This window comes from Acanthopagrus latus, chromosome 18 (assembly GCF_904848185.1).
Source record: "Acanthopagrus latus isolate v.2019 chromosome 18, fAcaLat1.1, whole genome shotgun sequence".
Lineage (NCBI taxonomy): Eukaryota > Metazoa > Chordata > Actinopteri > Spariformes > Sparidae > Acanthopagrus > Acanthopagrus latus.
Window position 1 is genome coordinate 29521894 of NC_051056.1, and position 20312 is coordinate 29542205.

Below are 20312 nucleotides of genomic sequence, written 5' to 3' on the forward strand. Positions count from 1 at the left end.
CAAAAAAAAAAAAAAAAAAAAAAAAAACCTATTGTGTTTTATTTAATGGAAGTAAATATATTGTTCAAAAACACTCACGATGGGAGACTTTTATTGAATCTTTGTGTCGGCGGAGTGTGAAGCACTGACAGTCTGTCCACAGCCGGTTCGATTATGTGAGACACTCTGTGCGTCTAATCTATAGAGGAAAACAATGGTGGCCGCTCCAATACACATACAGCGGCGAGATGCTCCGTCAGATTAACTGCTGAATACATGTCTGCCGCTCCGCCGGCAGCGCCTCGGCTGCGGTCACTGGGGCTTGAAATAACACGGGAATCAACAAACAGGAGTTGGGACCAAACAACAGAGTCTGAACCCGCAGGAGACCCAGAAAACTGGATGCTTTAAAATCCAATTAATGCGTTTAACGTGGTTTTATTTGATTAGTTTTGTAAATGCAGTTGCATAAATTCATATTTAAGTCGTGACGTCCAGATGAACCAGAACGTGTTTGGTTTGGAGTTTCCGACTCCTCCGTGCGTCTGTTTGCCTTCGCGTTTCTGTTTTCTTTCGTGACTTGCTGTTTTATTATCATCATTATTAAGTCATGCTTTATAGAGCAGCAGCAGCGCCGTGGAAAAACAAGGCTTCGGTCTGCTGGAGGGGGGGAACTGTGATGCACAAGCTTGAGCAAACAAGAGCGCTCAGAGTTACACGGAGGTATGTGGAGCCGAGGCCGGCTGCAGAGGAGAGCAGGCGGGGGGCGAGCGCAGCCTCGTCGGGGAGGAGGCACCGCGGCACTCCGCTGAATAAAGAGCGCGAGTTTGGGTTGTGGAGGATGAGCCGTGCGCGCTGTTTCAGCCCAGAATTGTTGATCGTGTGAGCCTGTTTGTGTTTGTGCTCATCACTGGAAAATTAGGAAAGAAAAAGAAAAAAAAGAGCTGATTTAGGATCTGATGTTACGCAGGACGAGGCCTCGGGTCACGTCTCCAGGGGCTGGTTATTATGAAGGGAAATAAATCAGAGTTAAACAGCAAACACGAAAAGAAGAATTCCTCTGTTAAACCCTCTCACTGCTCCTCTCACCGTCTCCCTCCACAATTAGATTTCTGTCCAAGAAAAAAAAACCGTGGAGCCTCTTTTTGTGTGTCACCTTTTGATGGAGCAATAATCAGCTGACGGGGGTGGTGGGGAGGGCGGATAAGCCTCGGCTGCTGTGGAGGCGAATACGCACGTCTGCAGCCTCAATACACATCCGCACAATCAACATGTGAGCGGAGGGAAGACCCGAGGAGAAGAGGCTTCACTGGGAAACGTTCATTTGGCCGAAACGACGCTCAGAGGACCGCAGACCTCTCAGCCCGTCCGCTCCCTGCAGCCCTGCGCACGGTAAGAACTTATTCCAGCTCCGACAGAGGACAGCACACGCTCCTGTTAGCTGCTGCTGCATGTTCGCTCATGTTTTTAATTACTGCAGAGATATCTGACAAAAAAAATCAGCTTCTTCTTTTTTTTCTCTCCTGCTGCTTAAATTCTGCTCACGCTTTCGCCAGAATTTATATTCCGAATCCAGACACCGCAGAGTCATTTATGCGTCAAACCAAACTCATTTTAAAATCTGCTTCCCGGGCATAATCACGCATAATAACACAGGAGAAGTATAAATAGTAAAAAAAAAAATTACAAGCATGTAGTTCATGTTCCAACAAAGATACAATTATCAATCTTTTGTCCCGCCTCGGGTTTTTTTCGGACAGCCAGCAACATCTTAATGTGAGATTTGTTCCGCCAGCTGATTAAAAAAAAGAAAGAAGGACAGAAATCCTTCGTGAGGTAACAAACCGAGCCGGCACATCTCTCCCTCCTCCTCCAGCCCCGCCGGGAATTCAAATAAAAACGCGAGGAGAGCAAATATCCAAACATGCAGCGTTACAGCTGCAATCTAAATAATTAACAATCTCCAAATAATCCTGCAGCGGCGCGCTCGGAGCGGCCCGGTGCTTCTGATCACACCAGTTTAATTATTGCTCTTTTTCTGAAACACGCACGAGTTTCAGCCAGGAAAAAGGATGAATATGAACGAAAATGAAGATATTTAAATACACGAGCTGTGCGGTGACCAAACACGGTATCTCTGGACTTTCAAACGTAGTTATTTCCATCTCATGTTTGGTTCTGGTGTGTGTGGTGAAAATGCTGAAACTGAAACAGAAGATGTGATTCATCTGGTAACATTTTACAGCTACACAGCTCTTTACTGCATGTGATCAATAGATGTGGCAATTATTCAAACAGGCCATGTGTAGTTTTCTTTTTCAGTCAGTTTTAATATTTTTGATATTACAATATCAACGAGGTAATAACAGAAACTCAGACATATTTATTTGTCTCCTTCAGTGAATAAACAAAATGTTCTCAGGGAGAAATAAAGTCCCAGAACACTGTTGGAAGCTAGAAAGGTGGCAGGGTCCGCCACATGTCAACAAACTAAAACAGCGTGTGTTGTCCTTTAAGGTCATTTTGTTGATTCAGGCAGAAAAAAAACACACAGCCAATGGAGGCTTTCCTCTTCTTCAAAACTACATAATGCACCTTTAAAGCTTGAGAGATAAATGTGCAAGTAAGAAGTGGATATTCATTTCTGGTATTTTTGTGTTTGCATGTGTGCCTCATCTTAAAAACTACACAAATCAAGATGACATTTTTTTGAATGAGTGCAGATTCAGGTTGTTTTTATGCGATCAGATGAAGCAGGACGTGGAGGAGCTGCTGGCTGCAGCCGATCAACACAGATTTCAGATGTTTCAGAGCGTTCGGGGGAGAAAGACGTCCTGATCAATAGTTTATTTTTAAAGAGGGCAGTGATGCAACAGGCTCAAATTCAAATCACAGCAGGAAACAACAGAGAAGCTTCACAACACAGAAGATCGACTTCAGGCCTCCTCCACAAGCTGCACCTTTACGTCTCAAGGAAAACATGCAAATATAAAATATATAATGTAATAATGCTAACACACACACACACACACACACACACCTTTCTCTGAACTCAGAGAGGTAAATATTTAAAGCCTCCATGGCAGAAGGTGCGATGCTGCTTCTATACGTGCTCCAGAATAAATACGAGATAAAAGCCACACTGAAGATTCACAGTCGACCTACAAACACACAACTCGTCTGAGCACTAAGTGCAGCCGCGGTCAGAGCTGCTGCTGCTGCTGCGAGTCTTTGGGGGAGGTGGGTTGTTGGGGGGGTTTGTTGGGGGGGGTTGGCTCTGGACCAATGGCGGCCCAGCGGCTTCAGCTAAAGGTCACATGGTGTGACCTCACACATTCTCACCCTCACCTAAGGCCCGAGGAGAAGTTCTCCTTAACAAGAGCGCCCGTCTCAGCCGAACTCCTGAAAAACATCAAATGAATTTAAGATTCATTCTTCTTCTCTTCTTTTCCCGGCAAAATGGGCCAAGAAAAGGCTCAGAATCTGCTTTTGATTCAACATTAAAACTTGTTTGCACACAGAAAAATGATAAATACTCACGTCTCCGCCTCCGGCTTTCATTTAAACACGTGCTTTGTGTGAAAATATTGACCTGCTGGTGTGACGTGCTTGATAACAGCCACACAGACACACACTCCTGTCTGTTGCATGTATGTCCGCTGCATGTTGTGTGTGTTGGAGTTGTGTGTCCAGCCCTCCGACAGCAGGGGCTCGGTGCTGCTCGAGGGCAGGCGGCTGGCCAGAGCGTGTGAAAGCAGATAACCAGGGCGAATTTCATGACGCACACACTTCCTGCTCTCTGAAGTTCTATTAAAGGAGGATGAAAACAAAACACACATCTGAGATGTTTTCTCTCCAAATCAATTTCGACACATTTAGCATGCTGAAGAGATCAGTAGCACGGCTCTCATGGACCTTGAAATGGTGGTGAAGGGAAAAAAAAGATCCATCAGGAGAGACTCATGAATGTTATTTGATGTAGGGAAACATATTTAAGAAGATCTGCGAAGCTGCAGTTTGCATGTTGGCTTGTTTCACAACTGAACCCTGTCGGTCACGATCAGGAGCAGCTAAAGAGCTAAAACGTAAATGCTCGCGCCGTCTTTTTGCTCTCTGATGTCCCCAATTGTTCCAAATAATACAAATAATACATTAAGCAAGAAGAAAGAGGAGTGAAAAGGCACCAAGTCCAAATAAAAACTGCAGCGAGCGCTCTGTGATGTGTCTGTTTGTGTGAGGCAGGCTGCTGCAGGAGAAGAGCTGAGGGAGGATAAAAATGCCATTCAAGAGGAATTATTCAGCATTAAGGCCAGCGACCGAGCTGCAAGAAGCACCTCTGAGCCGGTGTCCTGGCCGCATGGATCACAGACAGTGAGTGTAAGTACAAAAAAATAGTTGCAGTTTCTAAAATCTTACAAAATAATACAGGTAATCCATAAACAGGCGGCCTCCAGGCCTCCTCATGCCCCTTCATGTTAACCTGACAAGTCTAAAGCTGCTAACATTTTAGCCTCATCTGCAGCATCGTGTTCAGACACCTTCGGTTTACACAGTCTGTCCCAGATGGCATCTCTCAGCACTGTTTTCTTTAGGCCTGTCATCTACTGTAACGTCTTAATTGACGTTTACCTCTGTTCGCCGCTGTCAGCCACCCGGAGTCTGCGTCTGTCTGACGAGCAGCCGGGCAGAAGAGTTTCCCAGGCTCCAACTTCGGATAGAAAATTACACCTGAGCACCTTTTGTTTGTTTTAGTTTTTTTTTCTTCCTCCTTTTCTTCATTCTGTTTCGTACAATTTTCCCTTCACACGCAGGGTGAATAACAAACTGCTGCTGACACTGTCAAAGTGTCGAGCGTCGACCTCCTGCTCACATCACTACTTGTTGGTTTAGTGGCCCGAGTGGAATCCCGGCCGTCTGTATCTTATCTAGAGAAATCAGACCTGATAACAACTCAGTGTGCCGTCACAGATGCAAACTAACTGTGGACAGGCTGCAAACTGAATCTCAACAATCTGTTAAGTAACATTATAGATATTTCAGGAGGAAGTTTTGATAAAATCATGTAAAACTGAGCTGCACCACAGTTTAGAGTGCGAGTTTCTTCTCCTAAACCAAACCCTGCAGAGTTGATGTCACACTTTACATGCTGATCTGCCTCCCCAGCTGATCAAACACGGCATCTCTGGGCATTAAATGCGCAATATTTTGGAGAGGACCACTTAGAGAGAAGCTTTACATCATTTATCCCCCTGATGGCATGCTCGGTTAAAAGCTAGAAGTCAAGAAATTAGAGTTTCCTCAATAAAACCCTCTGTGCTTTCATGTGGAGCAGTTATGGGAGGAACAGGAAGAATTATGGAAACCCAGAAGATTTAAATTACACAGTGCAGAATCTCATGTGTCAAAATATCTGGTGACTGACGGGGAGGTAACTAAGCTGAAGTGATCACCAGGCAGGTGTGTGTTCCACAAATAAGAGCTCATGCAGAAGTAAGTGTTGCACTAGAATGTATTTTAAATGATCATAACACTGATAAAACTAATCCTGTGTAGCATTTACAGTGAACATGATGATGAGACTGGTGCTGGTGTTGCAGCGTCAGACGTCAGTGTGGCTGGTGGACGTACGAGGTCCAGGATTATGTCACTGAAATAAAGGGTTCACATTTATTTCAAGGTCCCAACAAAAACTGACAAATTCATGCCAACGTACACAAATCCTACAGATTACAGCTCATCACGATCTGCCTTCATCCTGACTTGTTGTTTTCAATAAAAAGGAAGTTGGGCTTTTTGTTTGTGGCGCCGTCAAATGTGGCGACCAAACACATTATCTCTGCTGTGCAGACGACGCTGGATTTTAAAAAGTGGTTACTTCCATCTTCCATGTCGTTTGTTTCTGTCTCTGTTGTTAACGGTGCTGTTAGATTTGTGAAATGCTGAACGGGAAACAGAAGCTGTGATTATTTTTACACACCATTAACTGCGGCACATTAAATGTAATTAGATAAAAAGACTGAAACAATAAATAGTTTACAACTTTTCAACATTGCTGGTTAAAATGTGGATTTTCTACATGCAGCCAAATAATCATGATCCTTCCTTCTTTTCTACGTGTCCTGTCAGGTTGAGATCACTTTTTACAAACTGAATTTAAAATCTCAATATGATTTACTGCAGAACACATGGAGGAAACATCATCGTCGATGTTTTTTAAAATGTTAGACACAAAATATACAACTTTGTTCCCTCTTGTTCCCAGTTAAATCTTCCAGCTTTTCCACGATTACACCGTGATCTTTGTGTCGCAGTCTGCCGTCGTCTGATAAATCCGTCACTGGAAGTAAATCTTAAAAATTTGGCTAACGGCGACTTCCATCTGCAGTTCTCTTGAACGTGCACTTTTTTACCGGACGGTTGCACTGCACACCCTTTTGCTGCAGACGAAAACATCATCCGTCATGTTTAAAAAGGCACATTGTGTCTCAAAAGTAAATCAAACCCTGGTGCTGAGTTGTGAGCTGAGCGACATCCAGCAGCCACACCGACACATCAGGCCCTGCTCATAAACAGCCTGATGTTTTTCTTGCCTAGACACAGATTATTTCTCACACAGATGAATGATGTAATTCGCTGAATTGTCCTTGTTATACTGAGATCAACAAGTTGTTTTTTGTTTTTTTTTTGTCCACTGCTTCCAGGGCCAGTTTCCACTCCGTCCTGCCAGCAGCAGCTTGTGGTTACCAGTCTGTAACTCACAACAACCAGCGCATCCATCGACTCAAAGCTCGGCCCGGTCGTCCCTGTAAGTCACTCTGGTGTTGGCTGACGTGTGAAATGTTTACGCCTTGTAAAATATTTCTTTGGATTGCTCTCTTATTAAAACCAGATGTTGCCTGTTCCATTTTTCCCTGGTGCAAATATGTAGCTGTTTTTATTTTTTAGGTCAGTTCTGGCATTAATTATTCGTCTCTACCCGAACCCAGCGGGCCAAAGTTCTGCTCAGATCAGTGTTTCTGTTGATGAGCAGCTGTTGTACAGAGAGAAGGGAACTGTAAACACGTCTGTATCTGCATTGTTTAAGATTACAGAATAAATATTAATCATGTTCTTCATCTCTCTCGGTGTCATTGTTGATTTATTCGCTTCTGTTTTGCACAATATGCACATTACTTAAGTGATTTTCCATTTTGGTGTAATATGTGACTGTTTTATTGCAACGATGATGTATTATTATTTAATTATGACACATAATGAGATACAGTCTAAATATTTTTGACACTCTGAAATGAGCATCATGCAGGATTCGGGGTGTAATTAAAAAATAATTATGTCCATTTAAGAAAAGGAAAAAAAAAACATTTTGTAAATAAAGAAAACAAACAAACAAACAAAAAAAAAGGTTTCTAACTAATTTACTGGAAGACACACTTGTGTTGGGGACTGATGCAGTTAGAAAAGTTGTTTGACACTCACACACTCACTTGCAGAAAGTTAGCTGAGAACACTGAAACTCTCCTAACTCTGTTAAACACGAAGCTACAGTTAGCGACCAGTTAGCTTAGCACAATAAATGGAAACAAGGTAACAGCAAGTGCAGCTCCACCTGAAGCAAACAAAATCCACCTGTAAGCACATCAATAAATACATAGATAATAAATAAATAAATGGTTCTGAGCCGCAGACTGTTTCTGACCTGCTGCAGTAACTTCCTGAAGTCCCTGCTGGTCTCCAGTGAGTCACTGCGCCTGAGGAAATAGTTCCAGCTATAAAAAAGTAAATTAAATCATTTTGAACAACTTAAACAAACATTATGATAATGTGTTAATCAGTTAGCTTGAGATGTGCTGGGACATTTGGTTTCATTTGCATAGAGAGAGGCTAGCTGATTCTCTCTTTATCCAGTCCTCATGCTAAGCTAAGCTAAGCTAAGCTAAGCTAAGCTAAGCTAAGCTAAGCTAAGCGGCTTCTGGCTGTAGCTTCATGTACAGACCTGAATGAATCCTCACAGCTGACAGGCAGCAAGAGTCTTTATTAAGATAATAAACCAGGTGTTATTAAATGAATTACTCAACATCTTTCAGAAATACTCAGTTGGTCAACATAAACAAAGATGGAGATCATATGTCAAATTAATTGATTGATTAACAAACACATTACTTCAGCTCTGATGCAGCAGCAATCTGCAAAGTAATTAGTAACTATAGTTATTAATGAATGTAGTTGTGTAAAAAGTACAATATTTGTATTTATAGGGGACAACTTGGAAGTTTTTGTTGGTTTTGTGCCCCCTTAGCAGTACGACACCAGCGCCTGCTGCTGTTAAGATCCTTGTCGTTTTGGAGGCGAGTCACAGAGACGTGAGGATGGATCGTGATTTATGTGATATATGTGATCGGACCGGAGCTCAGGAGTTAATAGTAACAATATAAAAACAGCAGTCTGTACGCTGATGTCTCGTTTGTTGTTAAAAAGTCATTTATAATCACCAGAGGAATCACAAACACTTGTGTTGTGAACTGTGCATTTACACTGAGAACGATGTAAATCCAGAGTCAGACTACATGTATGTTGGACATAAAAGCGAACTAAAAACCTCCATAACTGAACGAGACTCGCGGAGTGAACGGCAGAATAAAGAGTTATCTGGTGAAACGCTCCTCTGCTGTACCTGGTGGCTCCACTCATCCACCTCTCCCAGCCTACAGCATTTCCAACCCAACGAGAACAGCCGGTGTGGAGAGCGACTTATTGGATTGGATCTCACCCAGCAGCGACTTATATGCTCAACCTATATGTCACAGATGGTAGGATTTCACTGTGGTTGATATAGGAAATCCACTAAGGAGTATTGATCTGTCTAAGATCTGCTCTCTCTGCCTGATCTCCACAGGATCTGAACATCCGCAGAGACCTGGAGGGGAGCAGAGCCGCTGGAATCGAAGTCTACCTTTCATTGTAAAGGTAATACAGTGGGACATTTTCACTACAACATTTACATTAGAGGCGCTAAACATCACCACTAAATGCTGCGGCACAATCACAATCCAGACGTTCAGCTTTGTGATCATATTTTGTGTCTGACGAGTCTCCCTATAAATCCTGTGAATGTGGGGGAAGTGACGCTGCACATTCATTGAAACATCATCAAAATCACAAGATGGCTGAGAGCAACATCTGAATAGGTGAAGTTGTAAGAAAGCACCAGTGCTGCAGAGACGCCCTCACCTACAGATCTTCTCCTCTTCATGGAGGAAAACATGTCTGATTACTTCAGACCAACAACTGTGATCTCATCGTGATTTTATCACCACCGTCGTGATCTGTGGAGCAAAGATGACACCACAACTGTAAAATCTGTCCAAACAAGCCCAGCGTGACTTTTTTAAATAATGTTTTTAACCATACCACGCAGCCGTTGTGTCGAATAAAGAACAAGTAGCAGCAGAACTGGGCATTTAACATTACTGGCACAACCCACCATGTTTGAAGAGAATAAAGGAAGCAATGCCACCTACAGCAACTCAAACAGTAACAAGAGTAAATCCAGAGAAATTCACTGTTGACTCACTGTTTGCTTGCCAGCAGATCTATGCGTGGATTAACTTTAAAACCACGAGTGTAATAATCAGTTTGCGTCAAAGATGTCACCAAAATGAAAAACACGACCATTGCAGATTAGTCCTTTAAGATAAAGTTTACACAGAAGCCATCCATCACATCTTCACGAGGTATTCTGCAGGAAGGTGAAGCTGCAGCAGAGCGAATCTGAAAGTGTCTCTGTAAGAATGAAACGTGGAAAATGTTGCAGCAGCTGATCATCTCGCTGCACGTCGCCTGGTTACCCTGAAAACTCAGATCTCTACATGTTGATCTGTTGTTGATTGATCTGCAGTGAAGCAGCAGCTCACCACAGGTCTGATATTGATGATGAACAGCAATCTTAAAATCTGACAAATCAAGTCTATAATTGTTTGCTGAGGAACTAAATGCAGATGAGAGTTTGGATCAGAATCACATGATTGATCACAGACAAGACAAAATCTTTACAGTAGCTGCTACGATAAAAGTGTTAGTCGAACGTAGTCTGAAGTGATGCATGAGTCCGGCCACGCCTCGGTGCTGTAAATAACATCATCTGACAGCCGAGGGTTTGGGTCAGGTCGAGCTTCATGGAGCCATCTTGTGTTTTTTTTGTTTCGCTTGTTTGTCCTCGTCTACTCTTCAGGAATACACTGAAACAGTGTTCTGCTGTGAAGCTCCAGAAATGTTTTGTGGACTACAAAACCTCCATCTTTAGGAGAATGAGTAGATAACAACAGTATTTTCATCTTTGGGTGAACTTTTCCTTAAATTCATTAGTTTACAACAGATGCGTTGTCTCGATATCTCAAAAACCTCTGAGACAATTCTGTGGCTGATTCTGGAGGTTTTCTCTTTCACACATTTTACAGCTAAAATGAAATCGATGAAGCTGAGTGAGATGTGTGTGTGGGGTGGAAACAGTTTAGCTGTCAGGTTTGGTGCCCTCTGGTTGAAGCGCTGCCCAGAAGCAACACTTGAAGAAGGAGCTGTTTTTTTTGTCATAGCCTTCCTCTGATTTTCGTGGACATTTAGCCTCTGATGTGCTGTTAAATTGCACAAGCAGGATGCTGGAACGAGTGCATAAAGCTTACCGGCCCAATCTCTCTCTCTCTCTCTCTCTCCGTGTCTCTGTGTCTGCCTCAGACAGTTTTAATCTCTGGTAAGACAGTCACGTCCAGATTTGTCGTCTGCCGTGTAAAACTCTGGTGGAAAGCGAGCGGCCGCCTGCGCCTCCAGTCTCCACAGCCGCTCCTTCATTACTGCGCGCGGTGGGAGGGCCAGAGCTCACGGTGTGGTAATCCCTGCTGGAAGGCGTCACCGTATACTGTCATTAATGAAACGGAAGACACACATGTATAACCTGCACACACACATGCACACACACACACACACACACAGTTACTATTGGCTGAGAGATGAATGGTTGCATCTTGTAGACTAAAGCTAAAAGGTTTATACGTCTCTGCAGGAGATGTTATGGTGGCTCAGATTCATCCTCTGTGCTCAGTTACAGGCATGGACGGCTCCTATTTGTTGCTGTTGATGCCATTTATACAGTGTGTGACCCACTGCTGTGAGGGCTGATGCTGTCTGCTCACTTCTGTGTAATGCTGTCATCTGCTCAGCATCTGCGATGTTTCTGTTAGAATCCTACAGGGATATCAGTGGAAACTTTCACCTTGGCATGACTCTTATATTTACAATAGATTCCAACTATTTTCAGTGTGTGTGGAACAAACAGAATCACAGTCTACTCATTACCGCTCTGCACATACTGTATATTTATATACATATCTGCTGGGGCATTGCAGTGTTTTGTATCCACATGTTTTGGGGTGTAAAAGATTCACACTTTTGGACTCGGCCCTGGTGGATTGTCTCATCCGACAGCCATGACACAGCTGCTTTGGCTGCAGCGTAATTAATCCTTTGGGGCAACTTCATCCGTCAGCGTTACGTCCACTAGCAGGGCTCGTTCTTGCCACTCACAGGTTTATGTTATTATTATCTGACAATGTCACAGAAACAATTTATGCAAAGTGGTTGTTATAAAAATAACGTCCTTTTTGTTTCCAGACACACAAGTCTCACTACAGGAGAAGTCTCACTCGGGAAGCGTCGCGAGAGTTGATGAAGGACGACGACTGTGGAAATGTGAGTGAGGACGCAGGAGAGAGAAGGCTGGAGCAGAACTGCCAGCAAGAACTCATTTCTACAGTCATGGCTGACTAATCAACTGATTTAACAACCGAGATGAGGCCACTCACCTTGTAGGACTTCTATGTGAGTGAGACATTTAAAATAACAACCTTAAACCTGTGAGAGGTAAAAAATAAGCACTTTGCACTGCAGCCACGACTTCTTCTAGTTGCTCTTTTTAATTTTCATTTTTAGTGGCCAATCCAAGTTAAATCATCTGGCAATCTGATACAAAAAATGGCTGAAAAAGTAACAATTAATCTGTAACAGACACGGCAGATCAAATCTATCCACGTACTGGGACAACACAGCTTGACTTAAAAGAAGTTTTACGTTCATATAATAAGGACACTGATGCTGTGTGATGGTAAAGTTTATGTTTATACAGACCCTGACTTATATAATGTTTATTTACTATATCAAAGTTCTCATTCCTTCATCAGTCATTGTGTTGCTACAGATGATCTGACAGAATCTGGTCAATAATTTAAGGTTTTTGTTATTTATTATCATTCTGTCACATATATTTCATTTCTTACAGCCTAAAGAGTGAATTGTGAATTTAAACCAAGAAGATGTGAGATAAAGAAAGTAAGAAAGGGAATTATTCTTGATGATTTGACAGTGTTTGGTCAGTGACGAGCTCTCATTCTGTCCTGTAGTTTATGTAGTTCAGCAGGTGAACCAGCAGAGGGCGCCACAGATAATCAAATCTATTAAAACAGCAGGATGTTTCCTCTTCTTTAACTAACAGAATTCACCTCTGTTTTGAGTATTTGCCTCATAAAAAAAATACCTTCATAAGAATACAGCATTTTCATGATTTCATTTTAACATCACAGTTTGCTACATTAGACCTTGTTTTAATTTTCCATCAAGAAATATTTTTAATCTTCACAACATAGTTTGGACTCAAGGTCAGATCATCACATAGTGTTTGTATATAATAAACTGCTGTGTGTCTCATCAGATTATAATTGATTTCTGTAATTATAATCTTACAGTTCTACAAGGTCACAAAAAAAGTCAACCGCCGTCTGATTTATACATCCAGTGTGAAAAAATGGAGAGCAAAAAAAAAAAACAAAGGACCTGTGCTGCAGCGTCCTCGCTCCCGACGTGACAGCAGCACTGTATTCTCCTCAATTTATGAGGTATCATGGTGGGTAATAAAGCGGAAAGGTCAGGGGGAATGTGTTTTTATCTGCTCTAAACCAATAGGTCACATTTCCACTTTCCACGCCACGACTCTGTGACTGCAGCTGCTGCCCTTCTGGTTAAAACAATACATTCACCTTGGCCACTCACACATCATATCACCAATTCTCCATCTTATTGGCAATGTCACACAGAGGGCTGAGAGATATTACAGAATAGATTTACTGCCAGGGCTCGTCCGCAGCCTCAGATATGATATAAACGGTGTGTAATGTAAGCCATGCATTATGAATCCAATTTGTGTGGCCGAGAACAGACGGGCTGACGGCCGCCCTCGCACCACTAGATGGCGGCATGTCGGTGAATATGGAGCTCATTACTCCACTGAGGAGAGTCTTAATGTGTTCTCTCAGGAATAATGTGTTGATACCAAAACTGCACCGACACCGAAAACATCGAGACAAGAGATTTACAAACCTTACTATGAAAATATACCTTGAAGAACACAAGAAGCCTGCGAGTGTGAAATGATCATAGTTAGAAACACACTGATGTTTTATCTTTTATCATATAGAATAATAAGGTGCTTATTACATTATATTAAGTATTGAATTAATGAATGTAGGTGTGTTTAAAATTCAATTTGAAATTGCTACAAGGTCACTTTACTGTAGACACACCAGGACAACAGAAGCTTTACTCATTTACTGTTTTTTAAAAGAACACAATATAAAAGAAAAAGTCTGCAATCGAATTCAGAAGCAGGAAGTCAGTAACTAACTTCCTATGAGTTATTTTGACCATGTGTTGTATATAAAGGCCAGTAGAAGCGGAAAAACATGAGATGACATCGAATGCAGTCCACCGGGAGCTCGTCTCATGTCTAAGATTGTAGAGACCGGTATCAACGAAACTTCGGCTGCCCGATAAATCGAATCTTCATCGTCATCTCGATATGAACATGTGTGATACACACATCACAATAGACTGTCTGACACGTGATGAATAAGAAAAATCAATTTGTTTACATGGAATACAAGGACCAATCCCCAGCTAGCCTTTAGCTACGCTGACAAAATTAATCAGCATCAGTTTGATGGTGGTTGCCAGGTTACGATGGTTGAGGGAGGAAAGAAAAGCCATGAAAAGGTGGTCGACAGATCTTGTGGTGAACAGAAACAGCACTTCTGCTGTATGGACTTATTTTGGATTCAGGAGAGAGGATGTGTTACAAACACAGGTACTGTGTAAAACATGCCGAGCAGTTGTTGCAACTTCTAGAGGAAACACAACCAACATCCAGCACCAGCTGCAATACAACCATAAAGACCCACACCAACAGTTCAAAACTAACGTTAGCCATTATTAACTGTATAGTTAATAACATGCAATCTTCAATAGTTGTTTATTTATCGCAAGTTGTATCGTCATTGCAATACTGAACAGGCACATAGCAGATTTTCCTCATATCATGCAGGCCTAAACGAAACGCTGTTGTTGAAACTTAGCAGCGTTAAAATATGGAGATTTTCCAGTCTTTGTTTTCACTTTAAAACATTTGAAAAGAGCTTCAGGCCTTTGTGAGCCGTCCCTGAGAGGTTTTCAGAGGCTTAGTAAACTGAGACTACAGTAACACTGTTACTGTCAGCCAAACATCCAACACCTAACTTTACAGTTCCAACACAATCTGCATGACAAATACTGTCAGTGACCATTTCTGCAAACCACTGACAGGTTGAAACTTTACATTTCCTAATGTTGCAACTTTGTTTTTTCAGGTTCAATTTTCATTTTGATCTTCTGACATCACCGTGTTTATGCTCTGGTTAGGTTTATGCACACAAACACTTGGTTAGGGTCTGAAAAAGATCATGTTTGACTCAAGAAACCTGATTTGATCACCACAAAAGAAGGCGCAGAAGTCTCGTAACAATAACCTGGATTAAGGCCACAAACATTACACACAAACATCAGTATACGAGCGGTTTGCAGAACTGTTAAATGCAAATGTTTTGGTCCAGGCGACCGGGCAGGTAAAGCGTGTTGTTCCAGCCCAGTAGCCAGAATAAAATGTTTGCATTTTACACTCCTGCAAACCACTAAAAGCTCAAACTTTACTGTGTCACCAATTATCTGGAACAATTAGAATATTCAACTAATTGCTTCAGCACATTTAGAAGGTATTATGCTCTTACTGCAGTGAAGCCCTCAGGGGGAACTACAAACTCAGTCCATCATAGCGTGAGCCAAAGAAATGTGTTAACAAACTTCTCTGAGACAGATGTGCTGCTGCCGCAAGGACGCACAGCATTTCCCACACGCAAAGCAAAAACAGTAGGAATGAGGTGTGATGCAGTCAGGAAGTGCTGACGCGACAAAGACACGGACGAGGAGGGACGATGTGTCGTACTGATGTATGATCCACATCGATGGTGATCGTGAGAAGCAGAACTCACTACAGCAGGTAACACGATGACTCCGCCTGTATTTATCTCACATGATAAACATCTGTTACTTACTGTACCTAGAGTAAATGAATGAGTCAATTCTTGAGTAACGGTCAGTTTTGTCCACCAACATCTCATCATGGCAGAAACAGACGACCTGGAACATAAAGCCATCAGGTGTGGAGGCAGTCAAACACGCATGGACCCCCTCTGAATTCTGGATTAAAATGTCTGATCATGGGACTTATGTAACGGACACTCGAACTCCTACTCATTGTGAGCTGTGTGGGGGAAAAAAGAGCATCAGCGAAATATTAAACAAAACTGTTTTAAAATCAATCTTCTGTTTATCAGCCTGTGTGACTCTGCTTCAGGATCCAGGACCTCAACAGGGGTCGTTTAAGGGAGCGTGAATGAAGAATAGTGAAGATCTGTCAGGCTTCAAGACAAAAACTACCAGTCAGTGACTTTTCTGTACTCGGCATTAGTTTCTCTCTCTCTCCATGAAGCGTCTGCTGATAGAGACCAGAAGCTGAGAGCTGCACAGAGCTGCTGTGTTCTACATCTCTTGTAAAACACTGTAACATTTACAATTAAAGAAACATTACTACAGTGATGATGCTGACTTTTGAAAGTCTTTAGTAAATGAAAATCTAAAACCTCTTTGTCAGTCTGACCTTCAGCCCAAAAATGCATTTCGTTGTGGTTTCATTTATCGTGATGTCAAATGAAGAAAACAAAACATTTCACTGGAGAAACTGAAGCCAAATAATAGAACTGCTACAGTTTTTACTTAATAAATGAATAAAGTAATCCATCATTCAAAACGTGTATTTTCTTGATTGACTTATTGATTTTAGTGCAGAAAAAACACATTCATTTTAACCAGAACCAGAACCAAGGCACCGAGACATTTAAGATGTTCTGCTTCAGCAAACATCTCGACAGCACCACCGCTGATGAGGACCTTTCACAAAGACACACACACACACACACACACACACACACACAGTGAGTGACTTCACCGATTACTAAAGGAAACATCTCATGAATGCATGAACTCTCTGTAGTCGAGCTCCAGTGCAGATGCCTGACATGCCTGCACATCTTCACACGAAACTCCACGTAGACGTCTCTCAAAGAACAACAGACACGCAGGTGAGCATGTAACGCAGCCGCTCTGAGCCTCCACCTGAGATTCATTTGATGCGGAGGGAATGAATTGGGATGATGAAATCCCGGCTGATGCTGCTGTGCGCCCCGGGCCTCAGCGGCAGAAGCTCCACTGGGAGACTTTAAGATGATATGTTTAGACAGGCAGGTGAGAGGTCGCCACCTCTCAGGCGTACAGCAGAGTTTCTCTCAGGGGACCCGTGGGAAACTAATGATGCCATGATGAAATCTAAAAGGTATGAGAGATATTTTGGGAAGCATAATTAGGTAACAAGGGAGCGAAGGAGCAAGAAGTGAGAAGGTGGTGGAGCCCGAGTGCAGCCGCTTCAACACAAACACATTTGTATTTTGATCTCGCCTCTGCAGCCGAGCCTAAAGCTCCGTACAGAAATGTGATGAACAGTAACACGTTATAAATAAAGCCCGGTGCCAGATATAATCATATTATCTGTGGGCAAATAGCAGTTAATGCTACATGGCTATTCACAATAAAAGCATCTCCAGCTGCTGCAGGGAAAACACCGTCTCATGACCTGAGATGAAGCCGGTACACGACCTGTGTGATGATGACGGACGACCTGACACCTGAACCTGTTCCTCTGCAGATGTACTTTCCTCTAAAGCTCAGCTGAATGTGAGGCGCGTGAGAAACACAGCCACGATGTCGGGACGGACTGATTATCAGTATTATTATGATTATCAGTGTCTGTGTTCTTTGTGTCTGATGACCTATAACATACTGTCTTCTTAAATGTACGACTCCGGTCCTGACGTCAGCCTCCTCTCTCAGTTCGGGGTCACCGCTCTCTGGTCTCAGTGTCCACGACACCGTCTGATGTCACAAGTAACCATCAGCACTGAACAATCTGAATTTGCAGTAACTAGTCACCAAAGTTAGTGGAGCAGAACATGTAAATACTGTAGAAAAGTTCCTCTTGAGTCAGTTCTTGAGTAAACTGTAGTTTGTTATATTCCATCTCTGGTTATTCTCGATTTTAAGATTTTTTTTAGTTTTCCTCTAAATGTATAACAGTTCCATTTCTCCCTTCATGAAGGTTTGAATGATCAGATTTTGTCTAAACGGTTTTAGAAACATGTTGATTTAACTGTCTGGCCACTTTGGAGGATGGAGTTTGTGCTGCTGTTGAATTGTAAAGTGTTAAACAGAGACATGTTTCTGTTTCTGAACCCGTCAGTCAGTCAGATAAAGAATCAAGACGTCTCCAAAACTACTTCAACAACTACTGAGTATCATAACCTTCATGTGTGCACATTTAAAGGAGGAGAGTTGTTTTAAATTTCACAATGAACCGGTTACATAGTGTGACCCTCCTCAACACACTGGTCACAGCAAGCAGACCAACAAAATAACTGCATGTGTCTCTGATCAGCCCAGAACTCAAACACATGACCCAACAGTACCAAACAACACTCAAACATCACAACACAACACAACACAACACAACACAACACAACACAACAGTAACACACATGAAGACATGAGCAGCACCAGAGCAGGAAGCAGCTAACAGCTAGCAGCCACCAACACTGTGACCATGAGCAGAACCACCAGCAGAACCGCACACGAACCGACCACACACACACACACACACACACACACACACCTTCATCAGCACGTTATGGATGGAAGCAGAACTCACCTGCTGTCGAGCCTCAGGGTGGAGAAGTGGAGGTGTAGTGAGTCCACAACACAGCGGGGAACCAAACTTCAGGCTCGAAGCGCACCTCCGGGCCCGGCTGACGGTTCTGAGAACACCTGAGCACCAGCTGGCAGCACCGACAGCTGGTCTCTGGTCCACAGAGTCCCTCTGGCGGGATGAGGAGGAACCGGTACCGGCCGGGCTGTGTTATAAAACGCTTTATGAGCAGCAGTTACAGTTTGCTTCAGTACATTTAGCCCAGATACAGAACAGCCCTGCAGGCCCGAACACAGGCCCTGCCACAGGTGGGTCAGGTGGACCGCCTGCACCGCAAAACGATGTCACGTGATCAATAGTAGTCACAATAGTAATAAAACGTTTAACTAACTGTACAATAAAAATAGGCATTAATAAATTAGTTAACACATTGATTTATTTATCGATTAATAGATTGACTAAATTACGAATTAATTAATTGATTGATTAATTAATTGATATTTTAATGGGCAACAAAAAGAGGAATTAATAAATAGAATTTACAAATGAAACATTGATCCATCGAAACATAGTTCAATTTAAAAAGACAATTAAAAAATTGGATTCACAAACTGAATTAAGAATACAGATTTTAATCAGGCAATTAAAAGGGCAACTTAGTTAATGTAACAAGCTCTCTGATTGGTTAAGAGGTATGACATGTCTGGATCTGCATCTGAAGTGAAGTGAGACACTACAGACTTCTGGTGACAGACACGAGATACGCACACATCAGGATGAGGATAGTGAAGATCGCTCTATGAGCTTATATCTCATATTCTCAAGATACTCAAATCTACTGTAGATTTGTCCACAGAACAGCTGTCTGATGAACCAGCCAAGGCTAAACTGACTGTTTGCATAAAACTCATAAGAAGGCCTTCGATCTGTCTGTGTTTACAGACCAAGTGTCTCTGACCTATTTTACCTCTCAGTCCTCTGGCTACAGGGGAGACACTCTGCATCACACTGCGATGTTGTTAACAGATAATCACATATGGAAGAAATCCTGTTTTATAAACTTTGTTTTATCTCATCGTAAATCATCGGTGTCTCTGAGTCTTCTTCATCTCTTCTGAACAGTCAAGAGAGCCCAAATTCCACAACATTAATATCCTGATAGATGACATGTGTCATGATATTTGCCACTTATATATATGTGAGAACAGATTAAAGTGTTCAGTCGGTTGTGAACCACTAACCTTGAGCTGCTTTATTAATCTGAAACAAACCGTGTCCTAATCATCTGTAAACTCTGTCCTTGGTTTTTTTTCTAGACCTTCAGTAAACATGGGACGATTATCTAACACTTATGACTCCAGTTCGTTTGAAGGTACACCCGCCCCGAACACATGCCAACCAGTCTCTCTTTGTCTCACACTTCATGTAAAAGATCACATTAGCTTATTTTCTGTTTGACAGGTGTAACTTTATAACCTATGAGAACCTGCTCGGGGCTGTAAGTGCTCCATCGCTGAGGAAAAGTGATTTTTCATTCCATTGTTTAGTTTCAGTCAGTAGTCTGAGCCGCTGTGGTTAAACTGTGAGTGTACGCTCGATGATCCACCTTCAGATGTGAATATAAAAATGATATATTTCTGTGTGAAGATGCTAATAAAGAACACTGTTGTTGAAATCAGGTGAATCTCACAAGCAAATTGAACCAATGACAGACAGCTGAGATGTGGTCAGATCGCTCATCCAGACAGCAGTGATGATGAAGTAACCTGCAGCAGAACACGTCACAGTGAAGACTGTGTTCAATAGTTACCTTCAACACTTTTTTTTTGTTTATATCAGGTGATGTTTGGCCCGGCGTTGTGTAATGGCGTGGATGTGATAATGCAATAAATGTGCTGAAAGTCCAAGTTCAGTTGCAATATCATCAGCCGTGCTGTCAGAATCTGGGTGAAAGTTCAGTGACGAGGCGCCTAATGGGCTCACTCCACCTCTCTGGCCTCCCACCAGAAGAAACAGCTCCAACCACGAGAAGTTGATAAAGCTTTCATGGAGACAATGTTTCAGGATGTTGGAGGGGAAAAAAAAGGTTAATGATTGTGCAATAAAACTGGCT

The 20312-nt window shown here is 42.4% G+C and overlaps 2 long non-coding RNA genes across 6 annotated transcripts; one reads left to right on the top strand and one right to left on the bottom strand.

Annotated features, from left to right (window-relative positions):
- Positions 1-7: 7 nt before the first annotated feature.
- On the top strand, positions 8-7665 carry LOC119007897. 2 transcript variants are annotated; one of them, XR_005071267.1, is made up of 4 exons: positions 8-1371; positions 4222-4356; positions 6681-6784; positions 6925-7665. It is a non-coding gene; the product is annotated as an uncharacterized LOC119007897 (long non-coding RNA). The 2 variants fall into 2 exon arrangements; XR_005071266.1 differs by having other exon boundaries at positions 6681-7665.
- On the bottom strand, positions 2812-18516 carry LOC119007896. 4 transcript variants are annotated; one of them, XR_005071262.1, is made up of 6 exons: positions 18203-18516; positions 10656-10888; positions 9208-9302; positions 7676-7727; positions 3520-3786; positions 2812-3381 (listed from the first exon to the last, which is right to left on the bottom strand). It is a non-coding gene; the product is annotated as an uncharacterized LOC119007896 (long non-coding RNA). The 4 variants fall into 4 exon arrangements; XR_005071263.1 differs by having other exon boundaries at positions 7676-7745; XR_005071264.1 differs by lacking the exon at positions 7676-7727.
- Positions 18517-20312: the final 1796 nt, after the last annotated feature.